Genomic DNA, 10,383 nt, shown 5'->3' with positions numbered 1-10,383 from the left:
TTCAGCAAGGGCTCGTCGTTTTGAGTCTGACAAGCGGGACCTTTCTCCTGCTTTACTTACCATTGTTCGGCTCGTCCTGGAGAATTGGACGATGACGAACTTTCAACCTTACGCTACACTTTCTTTGACCGTCTTCTTTTGGATCATGTGGTCGGAGGTTCTTCAGGCTAGGGTTCTGGTGAACCCCAGAGCGCTTGCCCTTCGCTATCCTACTGGATCAGGAAGCTTTGCTCCTCCCTGTGCTTGAACCTAAAAAACATGTTTTCCTTTCCGACGCGGAAGCGGATTTCTCCTTTTCCAATGTTGATCCTTGCCCTGGCAGCCCTTAGGAATAGTCGCCCAAGTATGAGCTCAATTCCGATGTCACCCTCTATATCCATTACCACAAAATTGTTAAGGATGAAGGAGTCTCGCACACGGACTAGGATGTTTTTCAACTATCCCTTCGAGATATCGAATCGTAGGATCTGCAAGCTACACACACATATATGTTTGGGAGAGAGCAGGGTATTGAAGTCGTTCATATATTACCATGGGCATGATGTTCACACTTGCCCCTAGATCGCAAAGTGCATGCTCGTAGTACTGGTCCTAAATGGAGCAGCTGATCATGGGGACCCCTGGATCTTCTTGTACTGCTGCCACTAGACCGTCCCAAGTGTCATTCCTCGGGGGGTTGTACTTGCCTGCATGGCTAGTGTGGGGAGTCCGCCGGGGAAGGTTGCCCCACCAGGTAGACACCATGTTGACATTTTCAACAGGAGATTCGGGTTGCCCCGGAATCTTCCCAGTCTTAGCAGCAGGTATTGTAGAAGCAATTTGAGCCAGTTGTGTTTCAATCATTTTATTGAAACTCAGTTGATTTTTCAGAGCAGAAGAAAGAGATTCAACTTTTGCATTTCTATTTTCCAAAATTTTATCGTTGGTAGCAAGCTTTTTATCCAAAGATTCATTAATTTTAGCTTAGCGTGAGCATGCTTGGCCCCACCCTTGGGCTCCTTATGGACGGAACCCGTTACTGTTGTTCACGTAGGCTGCATCTTCATGGGTTTTGGGGCAGTCATTCCCCGAGTGTCCATTGTCACCGCAAACTTCGCTTTCTAAATGCGAGTTCATGGCTTGGGCATAGTTGTTCCTGTGCTTCTTGAATTCCGCCCTTTCGTGTAGGTGTTTTAGTAGGAGATCCATCTTGGCGACGAGCATATCCGTCTCTTTGATAGTATGCATTCCGCCTTTGGTTCTGGGCTAGGAACGCTCCTCATTCTAGCACTGATTGGAGACCATGTTTTCAATTAAGGCCGTACTCTTGGCAATTGTGAGGTCCAGATAGGCTCCTCTAGCAGCAGCGTCAAAATGGGCTCTGGATGTTATCGTTAGCCCATTATAGAAGCTTTGAAGCACGAGCCACTCGTCCATCCCATGATGAGGACAGGCGAGTATGTACTCTTGGAGTCTCTCCCAAGCTTCCGGGATGGATTCCATCCTTGTCTGCTGGAAACTTGAAATCCTTCCGCGTAGGGCAGTCGTTTTGCCCAGCGTGAAGAACTTGGCAAGGAACGCCGTGGAACATTTGTCCCACGTGCTGACGGCTTCCTTGTTCTGGTAAAACCACTATTTTTCCTTCCCCAAGAGGGACAAAGGAAACAGACGGAGTCTGATAGCATCATCTGTAATGCCCCGTATGGTTACGGTCTTGCAGAGCTCCAGAAAGTTTTGGAGGTGGGCGTTGCCGTCCTCGTTTGGCTTTCCACAAAATGGGCTAGCCCGCACCATGTTGATTGGGCTAGACTTCAGCTCGAACTTCACGTCCCCAACATCAACATTGGGTCCAGTCACCACATTAGCGGCTGAGGGGACGGAAAAGTCGTGGGTTTGGTTGTCGTTGATGGTGCTTGAAGAGCTGGTTCGCTTGTCGACAGCAAGAGCTGAGGAGGAACAACGCGAGGTCAGACCCTTCTCACGACCATCTCGGGATTTTCAACGAAGTTGGTCAGTAAGGCGAAACCAGTCATACACTACCCTGTTTTCATCCAATCAGAAGAAAACAAAAAGCACATTACCCTGTATAATCAGTAGCCACCTCTTATTCACATTACCATGTTTATGCATTAGTAAAACCTTTACACCAGTGCCATCCCCGACAACGGCGCCAGAAATGCTTGTTGGCATTTCTTAATGTCACTACTAGGAGGGGTTAATCCCTAGCAACGGTGCTAGAAATGCCGGTGGGCGTTCCATAGCACAATCACCATGAACGGATTAGGTTCATAGCAATGACGCCATGAAACACCGTACGATATGTCTTAATGATTATAGTAGGATCCGCAAGGGCACAAATATACCATTGTAGCATTTCACCCGAAAGTATTTAGAGTATCGTTATTTATATTTCCCAAGGGATGGCGTGGTGTGTAAAGGTGTTCACCAGATACATAACCATGATAGTTTGAGATAAGGTGCAGACTGCTGATTATAAAGGGGTAAGTCATGATAAATGATAATTGAGGGTAATGTGACACAAACAGATCAGCCAACTCTCATGAATAAGGAATAAACGAATACACCTAAGGTTAGCGGGAGCATAGGCAAACAAAGATCCTAGTATACTATTCATGTAACCAAGGGTTATGTTAGTCACATGCTTAGAGCTGCAGGTGCGGGGAAATTACGGACATCGGGGAGAATGACCCGCACTGGAGAACATCCAGTCCCGTTTCATCTTTGCAAGAACTCCTACATGATACCCAAACGTCGGGGAGTACGCTAACCGCAAAACAGTTTCACGGCAAACCGACGAGGCTGTCACCACCCGCGGTCTACCCCAGTCAAACCGTGGAGCACCGTCATATCCGAGGGATCCCGCATAACCGGGCACCATGCCTGCGTATGAGGTCACTACCTCAGCACCCCTGTGTCCCCCACCCTTTGGATGGACAGGTAAGATGCTAAGGCAAGCCCGAAAGCACAACGAACCGATATCCTTACCCAGATCATCTGGTCTAAACAAGCAACTAATATACCTTGATGAAGAACTGACCATGCCAAAGCAAGCTATGAACATAGCGAGATAACCATGAACGAAATCTGAATGAATAGCATAACGATAGTGGGAATACAAAGCCATACCGAAGGCCGAGGATTGCTCGCCGACCCTGAGACGACTGGATTCGCTAAGGAGATGAAGAACTAGCCTAGCTCCACTACCTTAAAGAGTACAAGTCACAAGAGGGTGTGAGAGAGAGGCTTCCAAGTGGTGTGTGTTAGAGAGAGTGGTGGGAGGCCCCTTATATAGTGTTTGCAGTCGGTTCCCGCCATCGCAATACATGGAAACATCCAAAACCGATGTCTAGAGTATCAGAGCAATCTTCACGCCAAAATGCACCTTGACGGGAGGTGGTCCAGGTTCGGCCGACCCATCGGGTCAGCCGGGCCCACCTCGCCGTCTCTGGCCACCGCCTTCGCGTGGGTCACTGCTAGGTGGGTCCCCTTCACTGATATGTCAGTGCTGGGGCTTGGTTGGTCGGTTTGCTCCGTCATGTGGGCCTCTTTTGGATGTGTAACATAGGACGCGATCTTCTATGGTTTCTCCTGTGTATTCTTCGTGTTTTCTTCTTATTCCGGACTTGCACTCCTGAAATGATAAATTCTCCAAAACAACTATGGAGCTAGATTAGTGATACAAATATGCAAGTAAGAGGTATGGTTTTCCTTCTTTTGTGAGTATAGTTGATGATCAAATTTTGCACTTAAGGACCGTCAACAGTGTGCCGCCTATTTTTCCACGAGGATTGGGTGTCCATCATGGGCCGATTCTGGATGATGTGCATAATGATTCATTAAGACGTGCATCTGTTAGTTCTGCATAGACGATGGCACAAACTGATCCTCTCACACGTCGTCTAGCTTCTAACGCACGTGCATCTACAAGTAGACATTACGAAGCCGATCTTACTAAACTAAAAGAAGATCTGGCTAATATATTTAAAGCCAAACTCGGAGTGGATATGGGTAGATCTCGTTCACATAAAAAACCATATCCCAATGACTTTGAATTGGTTTTTTATCCAGTTGGCTGGTGTGTTCCTGATTTTATAAAATTCAACAGTAATGATAATTGAACAACTTGGGAAAACATTAGTCAACACATGGCCCAACTTGGAGAAGCTCGTTCTTGCAATGCTTTGCATGTTCGTTTGTTTTCTTTGTCTTTGACTGGAACTTCTTTCTCTTGGTTTTCTTCATTGCCTCCAAATTCGGTCCACTCTTGGAACGAATTAGAACAAAAATTGTATGATCATTTTTACAGTGGAGTCAATGAAGCGAAATTGACAGATTTAACATCAGTTAAACAGGGTAGAGATGAGTCCATCCATGATACTTTAGAAGATTTAAAGATGTAAAAAACTGAGGTTTTAATTTGTCAATTTCTGAAAGGGATTTGGCTGGTTTGGCTCTTGGTGGTTTGTGTTCTCATTTTAAAGAAAAGCTCGAAGGTTATGATTATCCTTATATTAGTCAACTTCAAATTAGAGCTTTGGTCCAAGAGTGCAAATTTAAAAATGCCAAAGAAACTTGTGAAACCCATCAGTCCAACACATATGTTGATTGTGAATCCGATAATTCAGACAATGGGAAAAGGAAGTTTATGTTGCTGAGCTTGTATGGTCCTCTGAGGCTATACCTTATTCTTGTTCATTACTTAAGCCGATTCAAAAGAATCGGCAAGAAGAAGCTCGTTTTACTTTTGATGTTTCTAAGTGTGTTTGCATATTTGATGAATTGTTTAGAAACAGAAACATCAAATTGTCTCATGCCATACTACCGCTTGAGGAGTTAAAGCGGCGTGCATATTGCTAGTAGCATAATTCTTTTTCTCATGCAACCAATAATTACAATATTTTTCATCGACAAATACAATCGGCCATTAATGAAGGATGATTGGCTTTGCATGAGATGAAAGTTGACAAGGCATTGTTCCCTCTTCACACCATTGATCTGAAAAATGTTAAGGTACTCATTCGACCGGAGCAAGACGCATGAGCTAAAGGAAAGAATGTGATCATTGGTGAAGAAAGGCCGAAGAATGTTAATGACAAGATTCTAGCTAGGGAAGTGGTGCTAGAAAAGACTCCAGATAGCAAGGAGTCATTGAAAATTACTTTGCAAGCTTCAAGACCCGGGGGGCAAGCAAGTTCCTCGCAGAACTCGAGTCGGTCTGTTACTCAGGCACGACCAGTCAGACCGGCCTCTTCTACTGGTCAGACCGGTCATCCCCAAGGCAGACCCAAAATATTCAAGCCAAAGCGCTCGGAGGTGGGTATTTGGAAGGTGAATGAATCAATGGTACAAGAAGGAGTTGTGAAGCAGAAGCTCACCTTTGATCAGTTGCTTAACAAGTATGCAAAGGTCGTTCCATAAGATCGGTCGTTAAAAAAGACACCAAGGGCACATCTGCATCAAGGCGAACCTACATCACCTAGAGGAGAAATCAGCAAGCGCAGAGGTGATGTCACCACCTTGTTCCCTCCTCAGAAGGTGTGTCTTACTATGACATGAGTGTTGCCGATATCAGATTCTTCTTGCCCAATGTTGGAATATGAAGGGATTTGGATGCAATAGTATCCGATGCCGCATCCACAATCTCACCGAGGGGAGGAAACTTCAGAAGACCTATGTCTGACAGGTTATCGCAACCGGTGCATGACCGATTGGGCTCTCACCAATCAGGTCCAAGGCAAAAGCCTACACCAGTCAGATCGGTCCAGAACCGGTTAGACCGGTCCCATAAGGGATCAGGTCAGTTTCATTCTCCAAGACAGGTGTACCGTGTCAAGGAGAAGAAAGAAGAAGTACAATCCACTGTTGATTCAGAGAAGGTCAAAGCCGTTGTTGTTGTGCAGATCAGCAACATCAAGGTGGCTGTCAATGAGGTGAGCACAAGACCGTTAGTTCTTGGTAAATTGGTCGATACTTCTTTCCAGAGGTCCATCATGGCTGATGAACATGAGGCCAGCAGTAGCAACATTACAACATCGAAGTACTTTCAACCAAGATGGTGTCCATCTGGGTTGACTCATACTCAATAGATGAAGTTGCAGCACCTGCGATGTCAAGAGAAGAAGGGGCATGAGGCCGAAAAATTGAAGGCTGGGCAATTTAACAAGTGCAGGCCCATCATCCCTCAGAGCAAGGTGTGGCGGGTCAAGTCAGCTGACCAGCCGGCAGGACCGGTCGGACCGCCCTTCCCGACCGGTCTGACAAGTATATCCGACCAGTCTGACCGCCCTGACCAACTGGTCAGACCGGTTCAGCTGTAGTTGAGCCGAAAGCCCAATCAGAAATGCCTGTCGGCTCCTTGCAATGAAGAAACACCACTGGCACCTTTAGTATAAGATGATGTGGAGCTAGTGGATCATGAGGCTACTCCAAGAATGCAGCAACATGGAGCTCAACGAGACTTCAGTGCTCGGGGGGCAGAAAAATGACAAATGGTAATTTACCTCATGAAGTTTCTATTCAATAGATCAGTTTGCAAAGGGTTCTCAAGGCTTTGATTATGTTTTGTTTTAAAGTCTTGAACTGATTCAAAAATTTAATATTAGCAAATAAAGCTGAATTAGAAGTTTTTCAATTTGAGGTAGAAGGTTAGCAAACTGTCAGTAAGGAAAAAAGGTAGAGGTACTTTAAAACAATGAGCATCAGGTCATCATGTTCAAAAGATATTTCATGCTCAAGAATGATGTTCAGTAATGCAAGGGGGCACATCATGAACAAACCAGTCTAAATGCCATTGACACTAATCTGACCGGTTGGGCTACTACTTCGGCTATTGAGGTTTCATAACTTTTTGAGACCGAGGTTAGTAGTTAAAAAGCTTGTTGTTGGACATTTGCATAATCCAAGAGATATTGGAAGACAAGGTGTAAACAAAGAAGGGTTCAAGAGTAATCTGGCCATCATCCAATCAAGATATTGCGGTGACCGATTGACTTTATAGCAATTCGGTCATTTTATGCATCCACAACAGCTTACAAGTGTGAGAATAATTTTCAATTGGTATTTCAAGAATTCATAGCTGAGGTAATATGTACTCAGGCTTGGCTCGACATGAAGTAGAATTGAAGTAAGGATATTGAGCAGAATCAAATGACATGACCGATATACAATATCGCTCTTGAAAGCAAGACATGATTGGCGCAGGCGCTTCTTATTGTTTCAGTGCAATTTTGGGCTTTGAGAGATGTTTCATGGTACGCAAGCTTTACCATGAAACATGGGGGCATATGTTGACACCCAAAATTGGCAAATACCGAGTTTGCTAGACAATCTGGGCGAACTGGTCAGACCGATCATGTAAATCGGTCAGACCAATCTGTGTAACAATGTCAAAATGCCAATTGAACAGCACCATTGCATATATCTCGTCGAGACAATCGAAATGCATATATAGAACGTCCAAGGCGGTCAGACCGGTCCAGAGACCAGTCCGAAATGCCCAATTCGAGTTAGGGATTGTATTTTGACACGGGATTTGTTAGGGTTTCGACTCCTAATGGGTACAGACCTCCCCACCCTATATATATGAAGGGCCATGGCCGATTGAGGGCATCCCAATTGAATCAACACATTTATCCTTTACTTTATCTCCAAACCCTAGCTTTTCCAACCCCATGCTGTTCTTCCTTTGTCTCTATAGCATTTGAAGGCGTCCTGAGTGGCTTGCCGATCTTAGGGCAACCCTAACTCCATTAGCTCTGACGGGGTCCCTCCCGAGCTCGTGGATCTAGGTTTTTGCGGCGTCTCTGCTCCAACCGGTCTGACCGGTTGGTGCGACCGGTTTGATCGGTCACTACCAGAAATGCACGTTGCGTGACGCCCCAAAATCGTCGTAATAAGCCCATTTTTGTTGCAATATCAAAGAAATGCAACAAATTTAGGGTCGTTGGGAAAAGAATCTGGGCATCGCATATACCTGGGTGGCAATAGGCTATCTCATTGCATTGTTTTCAGTTGGGATAATGCAGGTTTGTTGCAACGACGGTCGGCATGGCAATATGTTGTTGAAGCAACGACCTTGGTCGTCGCGCTAACCAGTGCGAGGGTTGCTATAGTTGATTTTGCAACCACGTAGGTTAGATGCAATCACGCACTAGTGCAATGGAAAATTTCGACTGCAATAGCATATATTGCAACGATATCCAGGTGCGGCAATAACTCTTATGGTGTTGCAATATCCTTGTAATAGATAGCAATGATTTGTCACCCGTGGCTATATCCTAAGAGGATGTCACAACGCCAATTGAAGTCATCGCTATACACTTGGAGGATATACCAACGCCAGGACTTGTCGTCGCTATATCCTTAGAATATATCACAACGCCAAGAAGAGTCTTTGGTATATCCATAGAGGTTATCACAACGCCAACACGTGTCATCGTTATATCCGTAGAGGTTATCACAATGCCAGTTATTAGTGTCACTATTGATGAGGGCATGACACCTTCGGATACGACCATTGATTATAAGGTGAGCTCGTTCCAAATAAATTTGTCATCTGGATTTGAGAATAAATTACTACCTAATGATACAATTATTTTTATAAACCATGGAGATGATGACGAGGATGTTGGGGAGGAGTTTGGAGCCATGGTAGACCAGCAAGGGCAGCCAAGCCGAGTTGGAGGCCCAATCCAAGTCGAGTTCGAGTCTGCTTCGGTGTCCAGGAGCAGCCCGCACCAAAATCAACACCCAGGTGACATACAGAGTTCGTTTTGGATGCTCTTTATATGGATGGAAAGATAATTTCAAGGAGCTTCCAATGGAACCGGTTTGAGGCCAAAATTCATTCGGAGTCGGCTGGAATCGTCAAAACAAGTAAACGTCCAGAATCTGTCACAATGCTGTGACACCATCTTTTGGGCTATTGGCCCGTGTATCGTGTTGGGGTCCATGATGGACGTGGCTAGGGGGTTATGCACTCCCCAACCTTCATATAATCATTAGCCGCCGCCATATTAGGGTTTGGGTTTTGTTTAGATCTAGTTTTCCATTGAGAAACTGAGATAGATTCATTGTAACCGGTTTTAGATCTAGTTTAGATCTAGTCCTTTTACTGTGATCCAAGGCATCCGTTCTTGATCTCCTCCACTGTGTTGATTAGTCATTTGGAACTGAGTTCTTGAACCCCATATTTATCCTTGCTTCATTTATATTTGCAATTTCAGATAGCGTGTTTCTACTTTCTTGCTTGTGTTCTTCGATTCGTTTGCAGGAAAAGCCTTCTCGGCGAGGTCAGTCAAGTTGTGCTTGGTTGATAACCAACAGAGCAGCGGTGTAACGGTTGCGGGACTTCAAATCGTGTTTGATTAGAAGCCGGATCACCAACGTCACATACTCTACCATTCGAATTTACCCTACCTCTCGGTAGATCGGGCCGCGTCTCCATCAAGTGATATCAGGATTCCAGGTTGTCCGTGAGGTATTATCGTGTTTTTCCTCCTTTAGATTAGTTTTTTTTTCATCACCCATAGTCCACAAAAAGCCCTAAATTTTTTCCCACTGTCCTATAACCCCTTTGTGCCCCACAATTTTTTAGTTCAGTTTGCTTTGCTGAATTTTTGTCCCTTGTTGTATCGTTGTGTTTGTCGTGTCTAGATCTTGTTCGTGGTCTTTAGTGTCAACTCTGGTTTTTAGTTCGCTGGTGCATGTGATTGTTGCACACCATATTTGATTGCTTCAGTTCTGAAAAAAAAGAAAAAGGCAAAGAGGTGCTAAAAAAATAAAATAAAAAGCCGCACCAACAAGAAAAAAACAAAGAAAGTAAAGGCAGCAAAGAAAAAAAATTTAGAAGTGCTTGCATCCTTTTGTGGTCTTGTGGTGAGTTGTATTGTTGTTTGCTTGAACTAGGTCCAGGATAGGTTTAGGCCGGTGACATAGACAATCTTGGGACTACTTTTCAGTCTTGCAATTTTGAATTGAATAATTGCTATTTCTTGCTACTATGTTGTGCCTACCCAAAGCTACACATATACTTCTATCAGCACAGGTTCATCTTGCAACTGTTACACCCAAACTTGACAACTGATTGTGCCGCCTGTTAGCTTTGGTAAGAACACTTGCAAGACGGTGGTAAGGTGCTTGAGATGTTGCATTCCACTTTCACCACCAACCAGTAGATGCTAGTTGATAGGGATAATACTTTTGTGTTGTCTTTCGTTGTCTTCAAACAATGACAGGTTCTTTATATCCACCAACATATGATGGTGTGGGTGCTGATGCGTACTTGGAGTGGGAAATTACTATAGATAACATATTTGCAACTCGTTGCATGTGTCCAATGAGGAAGGTAAAAAATGCAGCTAGTGTTTTGCGACACTCAGCTTT

The 10,383-nt window shown here is 44.6% G+C and overlaps 1 non-coding gene across 1 annotated transcript; it reads left to right on the top strand.

The window, feature by feature from the left end:
• Window positions 1–1,414: 1,414 nt before the first annotated feature.
• Window positions 1,415–1,521, top strand: LOC120687001. Its single transcript, XR_005680506.1, has one exon. It is a non-coding gene; the product is annotated as a small nucleolar RNA R71 (small nucleolar RNA).
• Window positions 1,522–10,383: the final 8,862 nt, after the last annotated feature.

This window comes from Panicum virgatum, chromosome 8N (genome assembly GCF_016808335.1).
Source record: "Panicum virgatum strain AP13 chromosome 8N, P.virgatum_v5, whole genome shotgun sequence".
Classification (NCBI taxonomy): domain Eukaryota; kingdom Viridiplantae; phylum Streptophyta; class Magnoliopsida; order Poales; family Poaceae; genus Panicum; species Panicum virgatum.
Note: the sequence above shows the minus strand (reverse complement) of the source record. Positions and strands in the feature narration are given on the sequence as shown.